This window comes from Mobula hypostoma, chromosome 9 (assembly GCF_963921235.1).
Source record: "Mobula hypostoma chromosome 9, sMobHyp1.1, whole genome shotgun sequence".
NCBI classification, from domain to species: domain Eukaryota; kingdom Metazoa; phylum Chordata; class Chondrichthyes; order Myliobatiformes; family Myliobatidae; genus Mobula; species Mobula hypostoma.
The window spans coordinates 36,409,168-36,432,291 of NC_086105.1; the positions used below are offsets into that span (position 1 = coordinate 36,409,168).

Sequence of the window (23,124 nt, forward strand, 5' to 3'; positions counted from 1 at the left end):
CAAAGGGAATGAAAATAAATTCTGATTTATCTGGTAGCAGTAGCATCAAGCTAAAGATTTGAAACCTTATGAGAAAGGTAGAAATTCCACAGTCTGGAGGGCCTGGTAAAGAATGGCTAGATTCAGAAGCCTAATGATAGGAATGTGGTGGAAATGGGAGAATTTGTTGCTGCTGCCTAGAATATTCTTAATAAACTGTGTTATGCTGGGCTTCATGTTATCACAGGAGATTTCAGTGGTCTTTCATTGAAGTTTGAAATCCAGTACTGACGTGAAAAAAAAAATTAAAATAGTTTCTGAAGTGTAGTTAAGTAGATTCTAAACATCTTACTATTTTCTGTTGATTACAAAGGAAGCCTTAAATGGCTGTAAATCTCTGTGCCACTATCAGGGAGGATGAGTGTAGCTAGACATTGTGGTTCAGGAGGCAGTCACACACTGAGATTAAGTAATTCATATTCAGTCTGTTGTCAAGGGTGTGACCATGAGTGAGACAGGTAGGGGGTTTCAAGAGGAAGTGCTGCAGGAGCTTCAGACCTTGAGCTTGGTCAACAGGTCTGAGATAATTGCTATCTATGTAGATGATGAGGGAGCTCTAGGAAGAATGAGCAGCTTTATTGTGGTACTATAGTTCAGGGAGCCATTCAAGAGCAGGGTGAGAAGAGAAATGTAGTTGTAATTGGATAGTCTGGAGTATAGATACAGTTCTCTGGTGCAAGGATTGAGCATTCCAAAGGTTGTGTTGCTTGCCTGCTGCCTGGGTTCAGGACATTTCATTAGACCTCAGATTCAGATTAATTTATTTATCACATGTACATAATATCATTCAATGAAGTGTGTCAGTTGCACTAATAACCAACACAATCTAATGATGTGCTGGGGCTAGACTCACATATTGCCACACATTCCAGTGCCAACAAAGCATGCCCACAATATTTAGCATAACACAAGCAACAACAGAACCACTGCAGCAAACCAACAACAGCAAAACTAGAACAACAGGAATTCTGCAGATGCTGGAAATTCAAGCAACACACATCAAAGTTGCTGGTGAACGCAGCAGGCCAAGCAGCATCTCTAGGAAGAGGTGCAGTCGACGTTTCAGGCCGAGACCCTTCGTCAGGACTAACTGACGGAAGAGCTAGTAAGAGATTTGAAAGTGGGAGGGGGAGGGGGAGATCCAAAATGATAGGAGAAGACAGGAGGGGGAGGGATAGAGCCAAGAGCTGGACAGGTGATTGGCAAAGGGGATATGAGAGTATCATGGGACAGGAGGTCTGGGGAGAAAGACAAAGTGGGGGGGACCCCAGAGGATGGGCAAGGGGTATAGTCAGAGGGACAGAGGGAGAAAAAGGAGAGTGAGAGAAAGAATGTGTGTATATAAATAAATAACGGATGGGGTACGAGGGGGAGGTGGGGCATTAGCGGAAGTTAGAGAAGTCAATGTTCATGCCATCCGGTTGGAGGCTACCCAGACGGAATATAATGTGTTGTTCCTCCAACCTGAGTGTGGCTTCATCTTTACAGTAGAGGAGGCTATGGATAGACATGTCAGAATGGGAATGGGATGTGGAATTAAAATGTGTGGCCACTGGGAGATCCTGCTTTCTCTGGTGGACAGAGCGTAGGTGTTCAGCAAAGCAGTCTTCCAGTCTGTGTCGGGTCTCGCCAATATATAGAAAGCCACATCGGGTGCACTGGATGCAGTATATCACCCCAGCTGACTCACAGGTGAAGTGTCACCTCACCTGGAAGTACTGTCTGGGGCCCTGAATGGTGGTAAGGGAGGAAGTGTAAGGGCATGTGTAGCACTTATTCCGCTTACAAGGATAAGTGCCAGGATGGAGATCAGTGGGGAGGGATTGGGGGGACGAATGGACAAGGGAGTTGCGTAGGGAGCGATCCCTGCGGAAAGCAGAGGGGGGGGGGAGGGAAAGATGTGCTTAGTGGTGGGATCCTGTTGGAGGTGGCGGAAGTTACGGAGAATAATATGTTGGACCCGGAGGCTGGTGGGGTGGTAGGTGAGGACTAGGGGAGCCCTATTCCTCGTGGGGTGGCGGGAGGATGGAGTGAGAGCAGATGTGCGTGAAATGGGGGAGATGCGTTTGAGAGCAGAGTTGATGGTGGCAACACCTTATATTCCGTCTGGGTAGCCTCCAACCTGATGGCATGAACATTGACTTCCCTAACTTCCGCTAATGCCCCACCTCCCCCTCGTACCCCATCCATTATTTATTTTTATACACACATTCTTTCTCTCACTCTCCTTTTTCTCCCTCTGTCCCTCTGACTATACCCCTTGCCCATCCTCTGGGTTCCCCCCACCTTGTCTTTCTCCCCGGGCCTCCTGTCCCATGATCCTCTCATATCCCTTTTGCCAATTACCTGCCCAGCTCCTGGCTCCATCCCTCCCCCTCCTGTCTTCTCCTATCATTTTGGATCTCCCCCTCCCCCTCCCACTTTCAAAGCTCTTACTAACTCTTTCTTCAGTTAGTCCTGACGAAGGGTCTCGGCCTGAAACGTCGACTGTACCTCTTCCTAGAGATGCTGCCTGGCCTGCTGCGTTCACCAACAACTTTGATGTGTGCTACAGCAAAACTAGACCCTTTCCTCCCTCCCTGTCACCCACTCACACACACCCACCCACTCACACACACACACACACACACACACACACACACACACACACACACACAGTCGGCCTCCAACCCCAGAACAGGCTGCCTCTGGGCTTTCAACCTCCAGTGGACTCGTGACTTGTAGACAATTCCCTAGTGAATGCGCAGACCCAGAACTTCGGCCATTGAGCCTTGACTTCAGACTCACCAGCTTCAGTCTTTGGCATTTGGACTTTGATCTTCGATTTTGACCCCAGGGCTTGCTGATGATTGGAACCTGAACTCCCAACCTAGTAGGTCATCCGTCCTCATGGCACTTGCCTGCATGGATTCCCGATCCCAAGATCTGTTGACCTGAGATGACTCCGCTGACCCTGGTGGAGGGGTCGCCAGACCTTGTCCACACTTGCCTTTGTTTACAGCACTTGCCAACCTGACATATGGCAGCTAGGGACTGAATTAAAAAGCAGAACCAGAAAGGTAATAACATTTGGATTGCTAACCAAGCAACATGCAAGTTGGCACAGGTCAGTAATAATAGAGTTAAATGCATGGCTCAAAGATTGATGTGGGAGGAGCGGGTTTGAATTTGTTGGACATTGGCTGTAGTATTGGGGAAGGAGGAAACTGTTGCAGTGTGATGGGCCCAGCTAAATCCTGTTGGGACCAGGGTAAGGATAAGAATCAGGCCTGTTATCACTGATAAATGCAATTAAATTTGTTGTTGATCCCATACTTCCTGGCAAATTGCATCGTTGGGGCTGTGAATTCGGCTTTAACATAAATAGTGGGGGTTGGGGGAAGGTAGTGGTGGGTTCAACAGATATGCTAAAATATATATAAAGTAAAGGAGAGGGCGAGCACAGGGAGAGACTACTAAAGTCTCTAGACTTTAAAAAAATGGAAAGTTTAGAAAAGGTTAAGAATTTAACTTCAAGCAACATGGAGACAAATTTCAGAAGAGGGGTGTTGCCTACAGGACTGAAGGTGTTATATTTGACTGCACACAGTATACAAAACAAGATAGATGTGTTTATAGCACAGTTAGAAATTGGTAGGTGTTAACTTGTGGGAATTACTGTCATAGCTTACAGAGCCTATCAAAAAGGCAGACAAGCAGACAAAGGGGTGGGGTGGCTCCCTTAGTAAAATATGAAATCAAATTTTTAGCAATAAATGACATGGGATGAAAAGATGTAAAGCCTTGTGGTTAGAGTTAAGAAACTGTAAGGGAAAAAGTCCTGATGGGAGTTGTATATAATTCTCCAAATAGTAGCCAGAATGATTTAAAAAAAAGGCAAAGTAAGAAAGCAGTGTTACAGTGGTCTTGGGGACTTCAATATGCAGGTATGGAAAAATCACATTGGCTCTTGATCGCCAGAGAAGCAATTTATAGATTGCTTATGAGATGATTTTTTTTAGAGCAGCTTGAGCCCACTAGGGATAAGGGAATTTTGGATTTGGTGTTGTGTAATGAACCAGATTTGATTAGGAGGTTAAGGTAAAGGAACCGTTGGGAGGTAGTGATTACAATTATGATAGAATAGAGTTGGTGGTAAGGAAGGCAAATGCAATGTTAGCATCGTTTTGAGAGGACTAGAGTATAAAAGCAAGGATGTAATGCTGAGGCTTTGTAAGGCACTGGTCAGACCACACTTGGTGTATTGTGAGCAGTTTTCTAAGAAAACGTGCTGCCATTGCAGGAAGTCCAGAGGAGTTCATGAAAATAATTCCTGGATTAACGTATGAGGAGCATTTGATGGCTCTGGGGCTATACTTGCTGGATCTTAAAAGAATGAGGAGGGATCTCTCATCCGCCTTCAAAGTTCAAATTAAGATTTATTATCGGAGTATATACATGTCACTACGTACAGCCCTGAGAATCTTCTTCTGAAGGCATACTTAGGAAATCAGTAGAACCGTAATTGTAAACAGGATCAATAGATAACAATCAGTGCAACTGCAGGTATAAATAAATAGCAATAAACAACAAGCATGAAAGAACAAGATACAAGAGTCCTTAAATGACTGTAGTTATCCCCTTTTGTTCAAGAGCCTGATATTTGAGGGGTAGTAACTGTTCTTGAACCTGGTGGTGCAAGTCCTGAGGCTCCTGTACTTTCTAACTGATGGCAGCAGTGAGAAAAGAGCACGGCCTGAGTGGTGAGGATATTTGATGATAGATGCTGCTTTCTGGTTGGTTGCTGGTGATGAGAGGTATTCTGCAGGGATTAGGGTTGTGTGTGCTACTTTTCATGTTTTATGGTAATAATCTGGATGTCAGATTTGATAGCTTTGTGGCCATGCTTACATTTGGTACAATGATAGGTGGTAGTGGGGGAGGGTGGCAGGTAGTGTTGAGGAAGCAGGGAACCTGCAGAAAGTTGGGAGACGGGGCAAAGATGTGGCAGATGGATTACAGTGTAATCAAGCATTTTGAATCAGAATCAGATTTAATATCACTGGTATATGTTGTGAAGCGTGTTGTTTTGTAGCAGCAGTACACTGCAATACATAATAAAAATTATAATTTGCAATAAGTACATATAAAAATAAATTAAATAAGTAATGCAAAAAGAGACGAAAAAATAGTGAGGTAGTGTTCATTGTCCATTCAGAATTATGATGGTGCTCGGGAAGAAGCTGCTCCTGAAGGAATTAAGGCGTAGACTATTTTCTAAATGAGAGATTTTAGAAATCAGATGCAAAGGGACTGGGGAGCCCTAGTAAAGGGCTTCCTTAAGGTTAACTTTCAGCTTGAGTCAGTAGTAGGAAATGCAAGTGCAATGTAAACATCATTTCAGGAGGACTAGAATATAAAAGCAAGGATGTGGTGCTGAGGCTTTTAAGGCTTTGATCAAACCACATTTGAAGTACTATGAATAGTTTTGGGTCCTATATCTTAGGAATGATGTGGTGGCATTGGAGAGGGCCCAGAGGAGGTTTATGGGAAATATACTAAGGATGAAAGGGTTAATGTATGGGGAACATTTGATGGCTCTGGGTCTGTACTTGCTAGAAATTAGAATGGATCTCACTGAAATATTCAAAGGTCTGGATAGAATAGATGTGGAAAGGATGTTTCCAGTAGTAGGAGAGTCTAGGACCAGGAATGACAGCCTCAGAATAAAAGAATGCCCTTTTAGGACAGAGATGAGAAGGAATTGCTTTATCCAGGTGAATCTAAGAAATTCATTGTCATGGTTGGCTGTGGAGGACAAGTCACTGGATATATTTAAAGTGGAGGTTGACAGATTCTTGAGTAGTAAAAGCGTCAAAGGCAATGGAAAGACTGAAGGCTAGTCAACGGGGTCAAGAGGGAAATTAAGTCAGCTCTGATCAAATGGCAGAGCAGACTCTATAGGTTGAATTACATAATTTTGCTTCTGTATCTTATGGTCTTATGATAAGACATTAAAGAAAATGAAAAAATACTGATGAAATTGGCAAACTGGAGTTTTAAAGATGTTACCATGATGTGTGGATGGAATGAATTAGTCAGAAATTACACCCATATCTGTTTCGCCGCAGTCATGCCTACAGAATGGGAGCCAACATGCCTAAATTTATAAATATCATTTTGTTGTTATAGTTTTTCCTGGGTCTAAGACAGTCAGGGCTTCTGTTGTTTATCTTCCGAACTATTTTTCAAGTTGTAGTCCTAGGTTTTCTTTTCGAATTAATGGTTTGAATCACAATTTAAATTTCAAATTAGGGCAAGGTGATGGGGCCAAATTATGCTTACACCTATTGATTCTACTTTTCCCTGGTCTCTTGTTCTCAAAACCACATCTAGCTTTATTCAATGGTACTATATTTGTATAGCAATAGACAGAAGGCTTTGGGCTTGTAATTGTCAATTAGCCTATGCCTTTGAGAACTGGTATGGGATACTCATATATTTTGTACTATAAACTGACTTTTCAGCAAACAAAGGACACAATTCTGTAAGTGGCTACTGACTGAAGCCATCTCATGAAGAAAAGGTATATGTATCTACAACCCAGTGGCAAAAAAAAGTGTAGATAATTGACAACTTGATGGAACAGATCGAATGCAGGCAAGACCATGCCCTCTTAACTTTCTGACCCAAATCTAAAGGCCCTAAATGATGAGACCTTTGTGGAGGGGTGAGATGAATACAGGCTGTCCTACAGTCAAATAGTTAGCAACCATGGGAGGAATTAATAAATGGAAGGAGTAAAGCCCCACAGATGTGAACATTGTCAAAAGTTCAAAAAGGTTGGATGCAGTGTTGGCATTACCTTGTGTCTACCGTGTTTGTTTACGTAGTTGATAGAAGTCATAGATTTGGAAGATGCTGTTGAAGAAACCTTGGCAAGTTGTAATAATGTGTCTTGAAAACAGTATATACTGCAGCTATGATGTGACACTGGTGGAGGGAAAAGAAATTAAGGACATTGAATGGAGTGCAAATTATGGCTTGTTTTATCCAGCTTCTTGAGTGCTGTTGGAGTTATATTTATCCAGACAAGTGGAAGTAATTCTTTCACCCCTGCTGTGCATTATAGATGGTAGAAAAATTTTGGCAAGTCAGATGTCATCACTCATTGCATAACTCTGAGCTTCTGATCTCAAAGTCACAATATTTATATAGCTGGTCTGATTAAGCTTCTATTCAGTAGTGGTGATATCTCACATTGAAGTCTCCCATTTCATTGTATTTATTCCTATCATACAATATGTGTTACTTCCAAAGAACTGTGTTGATTATTTGAATGAAGTATTTAAATTGTTTTGGCATATCTTTACTTTAAACCATTCAAGTATACACAGCAGCCTTGAATGTTGGATAACATTACAAATATTTAAGTTTCCAAAACTCTGACAATCCTGTTTTACACTTACACTTTTCAGCAGGTATGTGTGCCTTTGTGGCTCTATGGTTCTAATCAAACTGAAGATCTGGTTGCTGTGGCTGCCTCCAATGTTCAATGGGCTGAGAAGAATGACAAGGTCTTAGACAGAAGATGTACCCAATCCTCCCTGATAGGTCACTTATAATCAGAAGTATTAAAAAACTTTTCAACTCGATTTTAAAAATGCACACTAAGTTTGCATGAAATAGGGGGATATTAAAAATTAATCAAATCATAAGGATACATAAAAATAAACAATAAACAAAATGTTTCAGTAAAAGAAAGTGAGAAACAGGTTGGCTTATCAGGAAGACATTATTGCTGTTTTGCCATGAAGCCCCTGACTGATGGAGAGTATATTCCAGTGCATTGCATTTGTGGAGGGGCTTTGAGAGAAAAGCTGGAAATTAGGCAAGAGCGCAAATGTACTAAATCTAGATAATTGGCAAAATAACCTTGGCTACCTTTGTGCAGGCAATAAGGTTAGGGTCTTGCAGACTACTATTCAAAATACTTCGGCAACTATTTTCACTGATTTAAAAAAAATCCTGATTTAAATTGTTTTCTCTCTTCATCCATATGTTCATATGAACCTACTTTCAATCATTTTCTAGAGCAGACACCATAGCAAATCTCTTGCCTGCTAAAATAAAGATTGAAATGCTACAAATATTCAGGAGGAGTTTTGACAAAGGTTCTCTGAGCTGAAATATTAGCTCTGTTTCTCTTCCCATTACCTAACCTGCTGAATATTTCCAGCATTACAGTTTTTATTTCAGATTTCTAGCATTTGCAGTTTAAAAAAATCCTTCTAACTTCTATTACTTATAGAATTAACAGCATGTTATTTAGATTGTAGCAAATAAAATAAAAATAATTGGTTTGATTATACTGACCGGCATAATTTTGCTGATATATATATTTTACTGACTAATTATTTGTGTTCTTTTTCTTTGTGACATTTGACGAAATTGCCAGTTTGTGGATGAACCAAGGAAATGGTCTATTTAAATAAAAGATGACAAAACGATGTAGTCTGCAAAGAATTGCAAAAATCCTGGCATGACCAATTTTTCACAGAATAAAAACCCTAAATATTTACCTGAGAAATAATGCTATCAACTAGCTACCTTGAGGAGCAAGCATTCCTTAAGTTAAAACATTTGTCATTAATGAGAATATAACCTAATGAAATAACAGTTGCCCAAATGAGTTACACTTTTGGCCATAATGAAGAATATACTGGCCAGTCATCAAAATGGGAATACATTCTATCTGTGTGAGAATCACATAATTTCAATTCATGCAAAAGGCCTCCTTGAACATTTTTTAAAATAAATTGCTGATTAGTTCAGCCCCAACTTCTCAATACTGTCAATATGCAGTGCAACAGCCTGACTATTGCAAAGTTATTCACCTCAGTGGTGGTTGGGGAAGGGATGAGGTGTAGTGGGGGTGGGGTGATGGGATTTCACTGATTGTGTCTGTGAGTTTAAGATAGCAGACCAACATGCCTAAAGGCAATTATACCTCAACACAGTGGAGATCTTTTTCATAAAATCCTTAAAAAAAGTTAGATTGTTGACATACTGTCTGCAAAATACAGTGCCACCTTTGTAATAACATTTTCTAAGAAATGTCTTATTTGTTTATGGGAAAAGTTTTCTTTTTGCCCACCAATGAATTTTCAGTATTTTGAATGAGTTAATTCAAACTGTAAAGGAAATTGTCCATTTAGCTTCTTTCCTACATGCCAAAGTAATTTTTAATAGGACCTTACTGATCCCACACTATACAATGAGAACTGTACAGTTCCAGATTATCATTGAAGTTCAAACATCATCTTGTTTTAAACACAGCATGTAAAGCTTTAAACATTTCGAAATAAATACATATACAGGTGTCAATCTGCAAGAAGCTGCTATTGAAATATTCATTGTAAAATGAATGATATTTCTGTATGATAGCTGGAAGTAGCCCAAATCAGTTTAAAGAATTGTATTAATTGTTCACACAGTATTAGAATGGAGAAGATTTGCACTCTGGTGGTAAGAATAATAGTGGGGGCATAGCTCTGCAAATGGTCATCTGGTTGTGGTTTCAGCTGTCAAGGCCAATATAAAAATGACTGCTTAGTAGCTCTTAGGTTCCATCACTGGATCTGCTCATGTCTGACAAAGAGTTATTTAAACTGTCCTTAGCAGCCCAGGATTTCGACAATAAACACTAACTCAAATGCCAATTTCTCTCTGTATAAGAATTTTATGTAAGGGCCAAAGTAGAATGATTGTGCCATCTTCAAATCCCATTTCATGATTGAACAGCTTTTCAATACCTAAGCAAGAGACTAAGCATGGTGGAAAAATAATGCAAAGGTAGAATCTAAGCATAGCATCCATAAATAAGCATGTATTGTACAATGTCTTGTTCAGATTACTGGTCTAGAATAATTTCATTCATTTCACTTTCGCTAGTGTGAAGTTGATGCTTGTGCACAAACTGCACTTTCTTTGAACCTCAGCACTGTATGAAAATATTCTAGCAACCCATCGAGTGTTTGATACAAAACAGCTTTACCAGTTGTACATCTTGAATCATTTTCATACTTAACAATGAAATGTCTCAGCATTCTTTTGGTTAGAAACCTTAACTGACTTTTTCTGATATTGTTCAAGGTACATTTGTTCACTGCCAGCTGAATTATATTTTTGCATAAATGTCTTTCATGCATAATAATCTTACCTTTTATTGACTATGGCATGAATATTTCCTACAGTGACCTCTAAAAATGAAGGTCACTGCGGTTATCAATCTTTTATTTATTGGAACAAAGACAGTTTTGTGCTTTGCATAATAGTGTTTATTTTCCTTCATGCTCAGTATTCATGATAATTATTTTACACCAAATAATTTGCATACACATAAGGCTAAACAAAGCATTTCAATTTAGCAGACACAAATGTGTTGAACCAGTTACAACCATAATACTGCATTGTGTTAGCAAATACTACAAGTTCAAAAACGGTTGGCTGTGTAAATTTACTTGGATTCATTTCGTCTTCTGCTGTAAACATTCCTTTACATTTTGTCCCTGAACACCTGCAGACACATGCAAAGCTATAATTGTAGAGATACTGATAGTCATCTGGTATTAATCATTGAGTCATTATAAAAAGTGAATATTGGAAGGGTACTCACTTATGGTGAAGAATAGTGGAGCAGGTAGTGTGCACATTATTTAATTAGAAAAAAGAAAGTTGGCTTTTTTATAAACATAGGTCTAATAATGCTCATTTGGTCCACTTAAAGACACCAGGGAACTTACTTACTTATAGCCCTTGACTCCGAGTGGAGTCATCAGGACTCCGTCATGATGGTGTTTTTTTTTAGCAGGCTTTCTTATTTTTACAAGGCCGAGTTGCTAGCTTTGATGCTCAACCCGGCACGGATGGAAAGCATGCAAGGGAGCTGGCTGGATTCGAACTCACCACCAGCCAGCCAACACCAGGGAAACTGCCCATATATTCACAGGTTCTGTAGAGTCTGAGTGCTTGGAGCTCATAAAGAAAACAAGCACCTATTTGAGCTAATGTGATGAAGAGCAAACATACATGTGAAAAATGTAATCTGATAAAAGTAAATAATACAAAGTGGGTAGGCAGGGCTTATACCAAACATAATGTATCTTATGTTAGGGAAGCAAGTCTAAATCTGTTTGTTGGGTGGGAGAAAGAATTGTGTTACAATGTGTGACTCACAGACATTACAGAAGAAACAGAGTGGCAAGACAATTAAATTTAAAGAAGTTTCCTTCCTAAAATACACCTGGGTATCCCCTCATTTAGAATAATGAACCCAGTATTTATAAGGAAAGTGTGCAGGAAGATCCTTTGCAATGTCATCAGCATGTAGGGAGCTGTTAGTTTAATGGCAGTGTTTCATTACTTTGTTTTCCACCAGCATCCAATTAAACAGATGCTAGCTTCAACCTTACAAGAAGCAGCAGAAAGCCTCAACTTGGGACTGGTCTTTGAGAATAAGGAGATATAGCCTTGGAGCTTGATAAGAATTGGTGACAATTGGGAGTGAGTGCTAATGGAATGTAGAAGGAAGCCTGGGGAGGGAACAGTGAGAGATAGGGCCTTGATGCAGAGAGGAAATTGCGAATGTGGAGCAAGAGAGTGAGCCATCAATCCTCATTGGAGTGGGGAAGAAATCTAAGAAGAAGGACAATGAAATTGGGGCCTGATTGAAAAGGAGAAGATAGATAATAGGATGAACAGGATAATAGACTGGAGCTTGAGAGGGATGAGAAAGACAACATGAATCTGACATGATGAGGTGGGAGGTAATATTGAGGGCACCGTATCCAGGTGGCTTCTTATGTGATTTCTGTGAACAGTCATTAATTTGATTGATAACCAAAAGTCCTTCAGCTACAGTAAAGATAGTAAGGAACTTTTGCTACAGAAATAATAGCCTTAAGGAAGTTTGATTTTGATTTTTAAAATGATGGCATATTTATACGTACCTACTCTGTTTTGATAGGGCATTTGATTTCATATAGATTGGTTAGGTTGGGCCACGTAATGGGGATACAAGTTGCTTAAATAGAGAAGTAGGTTAACAATCAGGAGATGTATATTTTCAAAGAGAGAAAATTTTCTGTTTAGTGGATTTCTGGCTATGATAGGTAATGCATACTTTCTGAAAGGCAGATGAATGAGTTCCTGACCCTGACAATATATATTTAGAAGGTAAGGCATTCACTTGGGATTGGGGATTACAGTACTTGTTTTTATTTTATTTCATTGGGATCTGTAGTAGCACTATGGGTGCAACAGTCTTTGCCATAGTTGGGGCAGAAGGTGTTTAATCAGGTTGGTGGGTCATTTGGAAGGTGGTAAACTCCTTTTGTTGTTTTTGCTGTATTTCTTCATGTTCCCAAAAAGAGGCTTGAGCTTTTCTTTCTTAGCAACACACACAAAATCCTGGAGGACCTCAGCAGGCCAGGCAGCATTTATGGAAAACAGTACAGTCAACATTTTGGGTCCAAACCCTTCAGCGGGTTTTCTTTCTTGTTGTCCTTCTTGATCAATCACATGCCAAGGATTTCCACAAATTATTGAAAATGAAATTGCTGAATTTTCAAGGAGGTTTTGAGGATATCCTTTAAATATTTCCTATATTCTCTGTGTAATCTCCAGTCCTGACAGAACTTGGAGTAGAGTGCTTCTTTTAGAAGTAAAGCACATGAATGTTGGGTCCCACCCATTATCTAATTAGACCCTCAGTGTTTTGTAATGAGAAGCACTCTGTAGCAAGTTATTTTAGAAATCAAATTGCACAGTTGTCAAAGAAGAACCAGTGGATGTGCTATACTTAGCTTTTTACAAGATATTTGATAAGATAACTCATCAAAAATTATTGCAGCAAGGCAAAACTTGAGATGTAGAAGAATGTATATTAGCAGGGATAAATGACTGGTTAGCTAACAGAAGACAGTGAGTATATACTGTATAAATGAACAATCATCTAGATGGCAAGAAGGAACAACTATTATCCCACAGGTATTGATGCTTGGGCCTCATCACAATGTATATAAATGTGTTAAAAGGTATATTCACCAAATGACACAAAAATCAATAGGAAATTAAATTCAGAGGAGGACATAAAGAGACTACAAAAGGATATAGATAGAATGTGAGTGGACAACGATCTAATAAATGTAGTATAATTTGGGAAAAAGTGAAATTGTAAATTTTGGCCTTGTGTAGTAGTGCTACTAGGACTCGATGTTTCAATCCCTATGGTAAGTCAGCACTCTCGATGTTGGCAGTGGGCTGACAAGGAGGGAGGGTAGGTACGTCATCGGGGTCATCAGGTGGGCACCCTCCTTCATTGAACATAAACCTAGTAGAATCTCACCATTTAACAAATACTCATTATTCACTCACATTTTTTGATATTATATTTCACCTGGCATGTTCTCAGCACCTGAGTCAGCTTGTCCTTATCGCCCACAGTCTCTTTACATCTTCCTCCATACTCTGAATTTCACCTATTTAGTATTGTAAGAAAACCAGTAAATAAACATAATTATTCCCCCTCCCATAGCCAAATCAGTAGTATAGATTTTGAAAAGAAAGGAAAAAAGCAGACATCCTTGTACTACCACACTTAATCAGTCTGCCATCTGAGATAAATTTATTTTTTCCTCAACAATTTGTCTTCTAACTTATAACGAATTCCGTATCACTATCAATGCAATGTCCCCAATTCCATGTAGTCCTTAAATGCAACTTTATGGACACCTTCTGAAAATCCAAATAAACCATATTCCTTCTTAAATGCTCTACTAATATTATCAAAGATCTTCAATAAATTGATCAAACATTTTTTACTTTTTATAAACCTGTATTGATTCAGCTCAACCCCACTACTCTTTTCAAGGTGTTAGTACATCTATTATTATAGATTCCAGCACATTCCCAATTGCTGTTGTTAGGCTAACAGGCCAGTGGTTCAGTGTTTTCTCATTTCCTTCTATCTTAGAGAATGGTGTCATATTTTCTACCCTCTAATCCACAGGAACAGTTTCCGAATTTGTAGAAATTTGCAAAATGACAAGAAGAGTATCTACCATGGTTTAGCGTTTGGTTTTGAGTTTTCTGTGAAAACAAATTAGTTATTTAATTCTTCTTCCATTTCCATTATTCCCATTTTACTCCTGTTTCTTTCTATAAAGGCACCACATTTGCCCACCTTAAGATTTTTCCTTTTTTTTTTGCATACCTATGTTTTGCATAGTTTTCACCACTGAACTTTTACACTCTGTCTTAATTTCTTTAACAGATTTGTAGTAGTTCTTTGCTTGGTTCTAAACTGCTGTGAATCTTCAGGCCTACAATAATTTCTGGCAACTTTATGGGCCTCCTCTTTTGTTTTAATGCTATTTATAATTTCTCTTTTCAACCACAGACAAATCACTTGATGATTTTTGCAATGTGTGCTTTATTTATTTTAAGGCTTCCCTGTTCAACACCATATCTTTCAGTCTGATACATAGCAGTCAACTCTTCCTTTACACCTTCGATTTCCTTTGTTTAAGTTTAAGACCCTCATTTCACATTCAAGCACATCACTTTCAAACTCAGTGTAAAATTCTATCACTTTTCTTCCCTAAAATGCCCATTTTACAAAAAAACATTGACTAACACCCTTTTCATTGCACAAAGACCTATGATAGCTTTTTCTCTCATTGATTCCTCAACATCATGATCCAGAAAAGTATCTTGTACCCATTGTTTGAATTTACCTTCCTCATTACTACAGTTGTGATTTTTCCTGTAAATATTTTGGTTTAAGTCTCATTGCTACCATACTACCTTGATCCAAACACCTCTAGTTTTCTGATTTACGCTAAGCACAATACTAAAACAACTATTTGGAGACATACAAATAATCCCTACTTAATGTTTCCTGCTTTTGATATTTCTAAGCTTGATGCAGATTTACTTGACTATCATCTGGAAAGGACATATTGTCTATGAGGTTGGACAGTATAAGAGGGATAGGAGTCATGATTGAACTATAATATCCTAAAAAGTTATAGTACAAGAGATCCTCAAAAGATGGTGGAAGCTGTGTCTTTGAATGTTTTAAGGCAGATGTAAATCGATTCTTAATAAATCACTTTAGCCATGATCTTAATGAATGGCAGAGCAGACTCAAGAGCCAAGTAGCCTGCTTATGCTCCTGATGTTCCTGCATTGGTGAAGCAGAGGATGCTGATGTTAACCTGCTCATCCTGCTAATAGATTTTGCAGAGATGATAGTAGGACTCTGATGCTTTGAGGTCCTTTATTTGGGGGCACCACAGTATCGTAGTGGTTAGTGCAGGGCCTGGAGTGTCAGAGTTCAGAACTCAATTCTGATGCCGTCCATAGGAAGTTTGTATGTACTTTTCGTGACCATGTGGATTTCCTCTGGGTGCTCTGGTTTCCTCCCACATTCCAAAGGTGTACTGGTTAGTACGTTAATCGTTCTTTGTACAATGGCCTACGATCAGGTTAGGAATAAATAAGTGAGCTACTGGGCAGTGCAGCTCATTAGTTCAGAAGAGCCTGTTCCACGCTGTATCTCTAAATAAAAAAAATAAAAATAATAAAGTAAAATTTCTCTAGGTAGTCCATATTTTTAAAGCATACAGGAGAACAGGAATTACTATGGCTGGTATTCCATGCATTTGTATTTTGTTTGAGATGTTGATCTTTCAATGTTCTTTCCTTCGGATGCCCAAAGGTTATAATGACACATTAGTGAATTTTGATGACTTCCTTTACTGAGAAGTAAAGTTGAGATACGAAAAAGAATCCAGTCGATAATTTGGCTGGCATGGTAAATTGCAGTCTTGTCTTGTCATTCTTTCACAGAGTGGGGTATTACTGATAGAGCCTACAAATACTTCATATCATTAGTTACTTCTGGGAACCACATTCTTGAACCACTGCAGTTTATTTTGAAGGTATTTCCACAGTGCAGTTACATAGGGAATTTCAGGATCTTGTCCTACTGATGATGGTAGAACCTTTTAAACACGATAGAAAACACCACGGTTATTAAAAGCATACTGTTGAACTATCATGAAGTAAATGATAAAATGACTCACAAATGTCAGAAACTTAACCTTTTCTGACAAAAGTTCTGTCACATTTTATCAACACCTCTTTATTGGATACATCCTCGATCAAGGGTAATTAAAAAAAAATTACAAGAAACTACTTAATGTTGAATATTTTAATTTCAACTGCAAGACCACATGGCAAAACTTGTATAAAATATGAAGATCCTAACATACTAAATAAGCGTTAAAAATGAAAAGATGTCAGTTGGAAGCAGAAAAAGGCAACATATGAAAATCAAATCGGAGTCATCAAAACAAGCAGAAAAGAGTTCTGATGAAGGGTCTCGGCCTGAAATGTACGTCCACAGAAAAGAGTACAGTCGGCGTTTTGGGCCGAGATCCTTCAGCAGGACTGCTCTTTTCCACAGATGCTGCCTGGCCTGCTGAGTTCCTCCAGCATTTTGTGTGTGTTGCTTGGATTTCCAGCATCTGCAGATTTTCTCTTGTTTGAGAAGAGAGTTAAAGTATTTTGGGAGTTCTGTCCCAAAAGAAGAATAAACAAGCAAGTCCCAAGCACTAGTGCAACCCTCATCTGGCTTCCTTGGATCTAAGCAAAATTAGCTTGAGTGAATATGGGTAACACACACAATATGCTGGAGGAACTCAGCAGGCTAGGCAGCATCCACGGAAAAGAGTACAGTTGACATTTTGGGCTGACATCCTTCAGCAGGACTGTTCTTTTCCATAGACGCTGCCTGGTCTGCTGAGTTCCAGCAGCATTTTGTGTGTGTTGCTCGGATTTCCAGCATCTGCAGATTTTCTCTTGTTTGTGAATATGGGGACATCTAATTTAGCTATTCACTGCCTGATCCCATTGAACCACTCTAGGATTACCTTTTTAGCTGACAAAATTATTTGCTATTCCTGGATGACTCTGGAATACCAAAATAAAGTCCAGCATCTGTTTTAATTGTCATATATCTTTCCCTTATCCCTTTCAACCTCGTCTCCAATAACTAGTTTGAAAAGCTTGTTGAGTACTTGTGTCAGCAATTCTCTGGCCTTGGGTATTGTCCCACTCTAACCTTGTGAACTTGGCTCCATCCTTCTTTCACTCTCCCAATCTTTGTAAGTACTATATCCTCCCAAACTTTATCCATCTCTTCTAGAATTGCTTGTTTGGTTCTCTCCATTTATGTTTCTGACTTTCCCATTGTACTGAAATAGCTCTTACTTATATCAAAAATTACATCATATTTGACCTTGACAAAGGTATCACATCCTCCTCTCTTTTCACATGATTGGCTGCTGTTCCTGGATATGCCTTTTCACCAGCTGGATTGGCCATAATTGCCTTATTCCATTCTTCTGTCTGCCAGAAAATCATCTAAAAAGGCTTTTTCTTTCTGTTCCTACATGATGGTTCTCATTCATGCGATTGATATTTGCTCCTTCGTATTTCTCATCAGTATTCTGCTCCTAAAAATGTTATTTGAAAAGATTTTCACATGATATCCTGAAGACATTAAATATCATCTCAACGCTACCCCCCACTGAAATCTATCCACTGTTTTACTGTTTATCTGAGATCCAGTATTGGATGAATAGTAACCTCTTACAGCTAAATATTGGGGGAAAAAAAACAAGTGCTCAATGGTGGGGAGAGAAACAGAATTGGTGTTTTAAATCAAAGACTGTTCATTAGAACTGGACATGTGGAAAATAGGCTGGTTTTAAGTTTCATAGGGGGTGGATACTGTGAACAAGCAAATGGTTGTGATAGGGTGTAGAGCACAGTTGTCAAGGTAACAGCTACTTTTAAAAGTTGGTTATTGGTTACAGAAGAGAAAATGAAACCAATTGAAAGAGAGATGCAGTTCCATGTGTGGGAAAAGATGAAAAAAGTGAGAATTTCAAATTGTATCATAAACCCTAAAATGCTGGGGTTTTCTATTTCCCAATCTCTACTACTTTGTTAATAGGCATCAATACAAATTAATACTATTTTTATTAAAGAAAATAGATGTTTAACACACAGTGTAAACCAAAATAGCCAGTATTGCCACCTACACTTTGCTGTCCTCTGACAAACATGTTTTCAAGTAGTTTATTTAATTTTAGTTGCCCTTTCCTCCATTTTCACCTGAAATTTCTGTGTACTTAAAATCTTGGCAGAAGCTTGGCAAACTACACATTTCCAACAGATTTACTCCAGATAGAAAACCCAGTTAACTGTACTGCACTGACATTATTGAGATGCAAATAATGGTATTTGCATAATGCTCCTTCGCAGGGTCCCCGTTCATTCCACCTGTTTGTGATCACAGTGAACGCACTGTCTTGTTGCTTCTTTTACCACAAGAACAAGCAGATACTGTAAAACACTAATGAAGTCTTCTCGACATTTTCTGTCAGCTTTTAGGTGGATCATTATTTAAGGGGCTGGGTGAAAGTGACGGGTACGAATGCAATGAACTTTCTGACAGCAAGACCAAGACCATCTGTGCAGTGATGGGTGCGACATAAAGGCTGTCTGTGTGAATCGTGGGAAAGGTAGCGGCTGCCCTGCGAGTGTGCTGCCATGAATTGAACTAATTGAGGATTATGGCGTGGAGTTTGCCGTGGCTCAGCGAAAGGATAATCCCTCATCGACTGCGGTCACTGCCAGTAATTGGAGTATATTACAGGGAGGAGTTCTCCTGCAGCGCCGTCGAAAACTGAGAAGCTCGTTGTTTAATTATCGACTCTCTAAAGAAACAAAAAAAAGAGCGTCCACAGGAAAAAAATGTGATGCAAGGCTCGGGCAGTTTGACTGACAAAGGGGTTTTCATTGAGGTTCTTGCTGTATCAGGCTATCATTCTTCATCACGTTAGACATGCCATGAAAAGCTTGTTTCTTTTAAAAAAAAAGGCAATGAAGTTGCATCATTTTTCGATATAGTCCTGAGGAAGCAGACACGATAGCGAGATGTTCGGGTTCCAGAACATGTCGGAGCAAATTGTTAAAACGCAAACCTCAATGTCAACGCTGTATTTTTGTTTAGAGGTGTAGGAAGCTTCTGTTGACGAGAGCATTTCCATTATGAAGTGAAGGAAGAGTCGATGCTACAAAGTAAATTTACTCTGTCAAACGGATCCATTCCCCACCCTTGCAATACAGTCCAATGCAGATTTCTCGGCAAATCCTTTCGGTAAAGTACCTCCGATGATTTCATCCTCTACCCAGATTCCAATGGGAAGTCCATTCCGGTATAGTGTCCTTCCACCAGCTTAATTCGGCCAATTATAGAACAACCCTCATCTTGAAATATTTCATTTTCAGAACGATGAAAGATCATCGATCAACTCTGACCACATAATATTCTTGACATCCTGAATGTTTCCGCATTTTCTGTGGTTATTCCTGATTGCCGGCATTCTCTTTTGTATTCGGCAATGTAGCGACACTGTCAACCTTGTTTTAGCATAAGATAAAACAGCGATTTAAAACAGTAAATGGCCTTTGATTTATGTTGTCATGCGTTTATATGCATTCTATATATCGACAATATTGAGCATACGAATCTCAAAATGAATTCCTAATAAATTTTCATTCGATTCTCCTCGTCTATTTGCGTATCTTCCCCTCTTCCAGAGGCTTTTTGATGCTTTTAATGTCTAGCGAATTGGGCAGCTGGGCCTTGTCCTCCTCACCACCACAGCGTAATCTATGATGATAGTATTTATCCTCCACTTTAAAGGGTAGATGTCCAGATGTTTAATGTGGCCAGATCTTTATTCACATAATGATTAATTATGGTTACAGTAATATGACTGTAACTTTGTTTTGTACTCTAATTTGCAATACCAACTAATTTGTTGCAATATTTCTCTGGTTTTACTTACGTGGTTTTATTGTGTGATTAAACCAAATACTGTGTGCATTTTTTAATGGAGTGTATAAACCTACAATTATTAAGGTACATTGATGTAACTGACTAGGAATTGCATAATTGACCTAATAGTTTTCCTTAGCTAAATCGTTCAACTTGAGATATAATGTTAGCTGCAGGGATTTTTTGAAGTTCTAACAGCTTTCGTTTATTAGTGTGTCTCTGAAAACTTCCTCCATCTGTCAATGATTTTCAAAGTTGCCAATTACATTGAACGCCAAGAGCAGATTTGTTGTTGAATTTTGTAACAAATACTGAGCTGAATCTTTGATAAATTGGAAAGAGAGGAAATATGCATGTTTTAAGTGTCAATCTGGAAGGAGAAACACTTGGCTTCCATATCACTATTAGTTGGATTTACAAATAACTGTGGTAGCACTGATAATGAGTATTTCAGCCAAATTAAAAGAAAATATCTCTGCACTTTGGCACGACACCTATTACAGTGGTAGCATAATTCTATTTTATGGTATGTTGTAAATCATATAAACAAAGGTTGTTCAATTATGATATTTAAAATAATAATGGGAGATATGTTTACCTAATCTATGAATGAGGTAGAAGGTAGGACAAGGAAAAAATAACAGAAATGATTTATAGTTTCAAGGTTACTTTTACCTTACTGATGTTAAAATCCATCAACAATCTATAACTGATTATATCATAGGCATAGGCATCTGTTAGTCTTGTAGACCATGGATTTGCACTTTGGAAGGTTTAGAGGGCACAGGCCTGGGCAAAGTTGTATGGAAGACCAGCAGTTGCCGATGCTGCAAGTCTTCCCTTTCCACGCCACTGATGTTGTCCAAGGGAAGGGCATTAGGACCCATACAGCTTGGCACCGGTGTCATTGTAGAGCAACGTGTGGTTAAGTGCCTTGCTCAAGGACACAACACGCTGCCTCAGCCAAGGCTCGAACTAGAACTAGTGTCAGATCACTAGACGAATGCCTTAACCACTTGGCCACGTGCCAACACCAACTGATTATATAGTGGAAAGATATATTACTGTTTTAAGAAAAATGAGATCTTTGATGTCTGGTTGCAATGTAGAATGTAAAAACAGTATGTATTACAAATGATAATCTTAAATGTACAATAAGGAGGCATGTTATGATGCCTACAGATGGGAGTGACTTATGTGGATTATTGGTTATAATTTAATATACCATTCAATCTGGTCACTTTTTGTAATCATGGGAAAGTCATTCGAAGTGATTGAAAGCTACACCTTAATTAACTGAACATTGTGGTCACCTTATGGAAAATAGCAGGATATATATAATTATTATCCATAAACAGTATTCCCTAATTATCTGTGGAAGGAGAAAAGGGAAAGAACATGAAAAACCTCTTAAAAATAATGAAAAGAAGGCATCTGAGAGATTTAAAAAACATAATAACAGTAGGACAGTAGGATTAGCAGCAAGTCATAGTTATATTCTGTTAGTGGTTCCTTACCCCGATTCCACCATTTGAGAAGATGATGCTGACTCTTATTTTCATTAGTGAATAGGTACTTCCCCTATGATACTTTTATACTTACCTATGGAATCTACTGTACCTTTATACTGAATTGCAATGCATTTATTTAAAGCTATACCATTGCTTTTCTATTTCAAGTTATCTTTTAAAATTATATTCTAATCAATTTTAGCAGTCTCTTCCCCATTGCCTTTATTTTAACTTTGTAATTAGCTTTGCATCACTCTCAAACTCAGTATATATTTAGACTATGTACTAATTAACTCCATCTTATTGGACAAAGGAAGATGTACAAGACAGTGTTACCTGGCAAGATCCATGGTACCCTGCTGTAGAAAATTGTGCGAAATGGATGCTATAAATTGATCCTCCAAATCAATTTGAAAATTTGCTTTTTCTAAAAGTTTAAAAGACAAATTGATTATTACATATTTTTTAGAAGTTCTTCATATTCTTGATTACTAGATCTCCAAAAATAAGGTCCTTCTAGGGGCAAAAAAAAATCTACTGCTTTCCCGGCATATATGACAAATAAACTCTTCTCGGGCTTCCAGCTGGGTACAGGTTTCGATTATAACCAATCATTCAATGACAAACTGCCATCTTATGAAAAAGATGGCAGAGTTTGACATTGAAACACCCATTATAATTGATACCTGTACCTGGCTGGAAGTCTGAGAAGAGTTTATTCTTCTAGGGCATTTCGGCAACCCCACCATTGTTTTCTAACTTTTGTTATCTCTTGCTTCAGTCAATAATGACGCCACGTTTTGTTCTGTAGAACCAAAATATATCTATCTTAATGATATCCTTCCTTACAGAGACTGCCGTTCCCTTTTTCTGTTTTATGTGACTTTTGACTTGTTAATTACATTGTATATTAGTTGTCAGCCTTAGTTATCATAACAATTATTTTGTTCAGGCATTAGATCAAACTCATTTATCTGTATTTTTGGCATGAATACAATTAATTTTGGTTTTTATGGTCCGTGTATTCATAAAAATTGCCTTAATTTTAACATTTGACTTCATTTTCTTTATGATGAAGAATGCCACGGTGTAGCAAAATAATTAGGAATCTAAGTAAAATAAGTGCAACCAAAAATTATGAAAAATTCAAATCAAAAGATGTAGAATTTTCAATAACTATAGGTGGTTTACTTACTTAAATTCAGTGTACTGAAAGCACAAAATGTACTGAATTTAGGTGAATAATTGCTTCGGAAAGTCATCAGAAATTCAGGGGTCCCTTCATTTTTCTTTGAGTACGTCACTGTCTGGAGACTGTTAACTAATCCACATAATATAAGGATTACATTGAGCTCACAGAATAAGATTTTCAAATGGAGTACTCTGCTGCCAAAAATGAACATGAACCTTTTACTTAACTTCTGTTGAAACATAGAATGACCATCTCAGATTGATTTTGCATTTGTTTTCCTTAATGAAGCAATGTTGGTTTAATTTTGTATCCTTAAGATATTATAAGTGCTTAAAACTTTTGGTCTTAATCTTAAAAACAACAAAGATATCCAAAAACACTATCTGGATTATTCTTTCATTAATAAAGCTCCATGTCAGCAG

General features: G+C 38.4%; 1 protein-coding gene and 1 long non-coding RNA gene across 6 annotated transcripts in view; one reads left to right on the top strand and one right to left on the bottom strand.

Annotated features, from left to right (window-relative positions):
* The window catches only part of LOC134351641 (craniofacial development protein 2-like), a 225,458-nt gene that overhangs the window by 38,103 nt on the left and 164,231 nt on the right, over window positions 1-23,124 (top strand). The window lies entirely within an intron of this gene.
* Window positions 1-23,124, bottom strand: part of LOC134351645 (uncharacterized) — a 45,219-nt gene that overhangs the window by 17,669 nt on the left and 4,426 nt on the right. The window contains exon 2 of the long non-coding RNA XR_010019222.1: window positions 21,847-21,937. This is a non-coding gene — a long non-coding RNA (uncharacterized LOC134351645). The remainder of the gene's footprint in view (window positions 1-21,846; window positions 21,938-23,124) is intronic.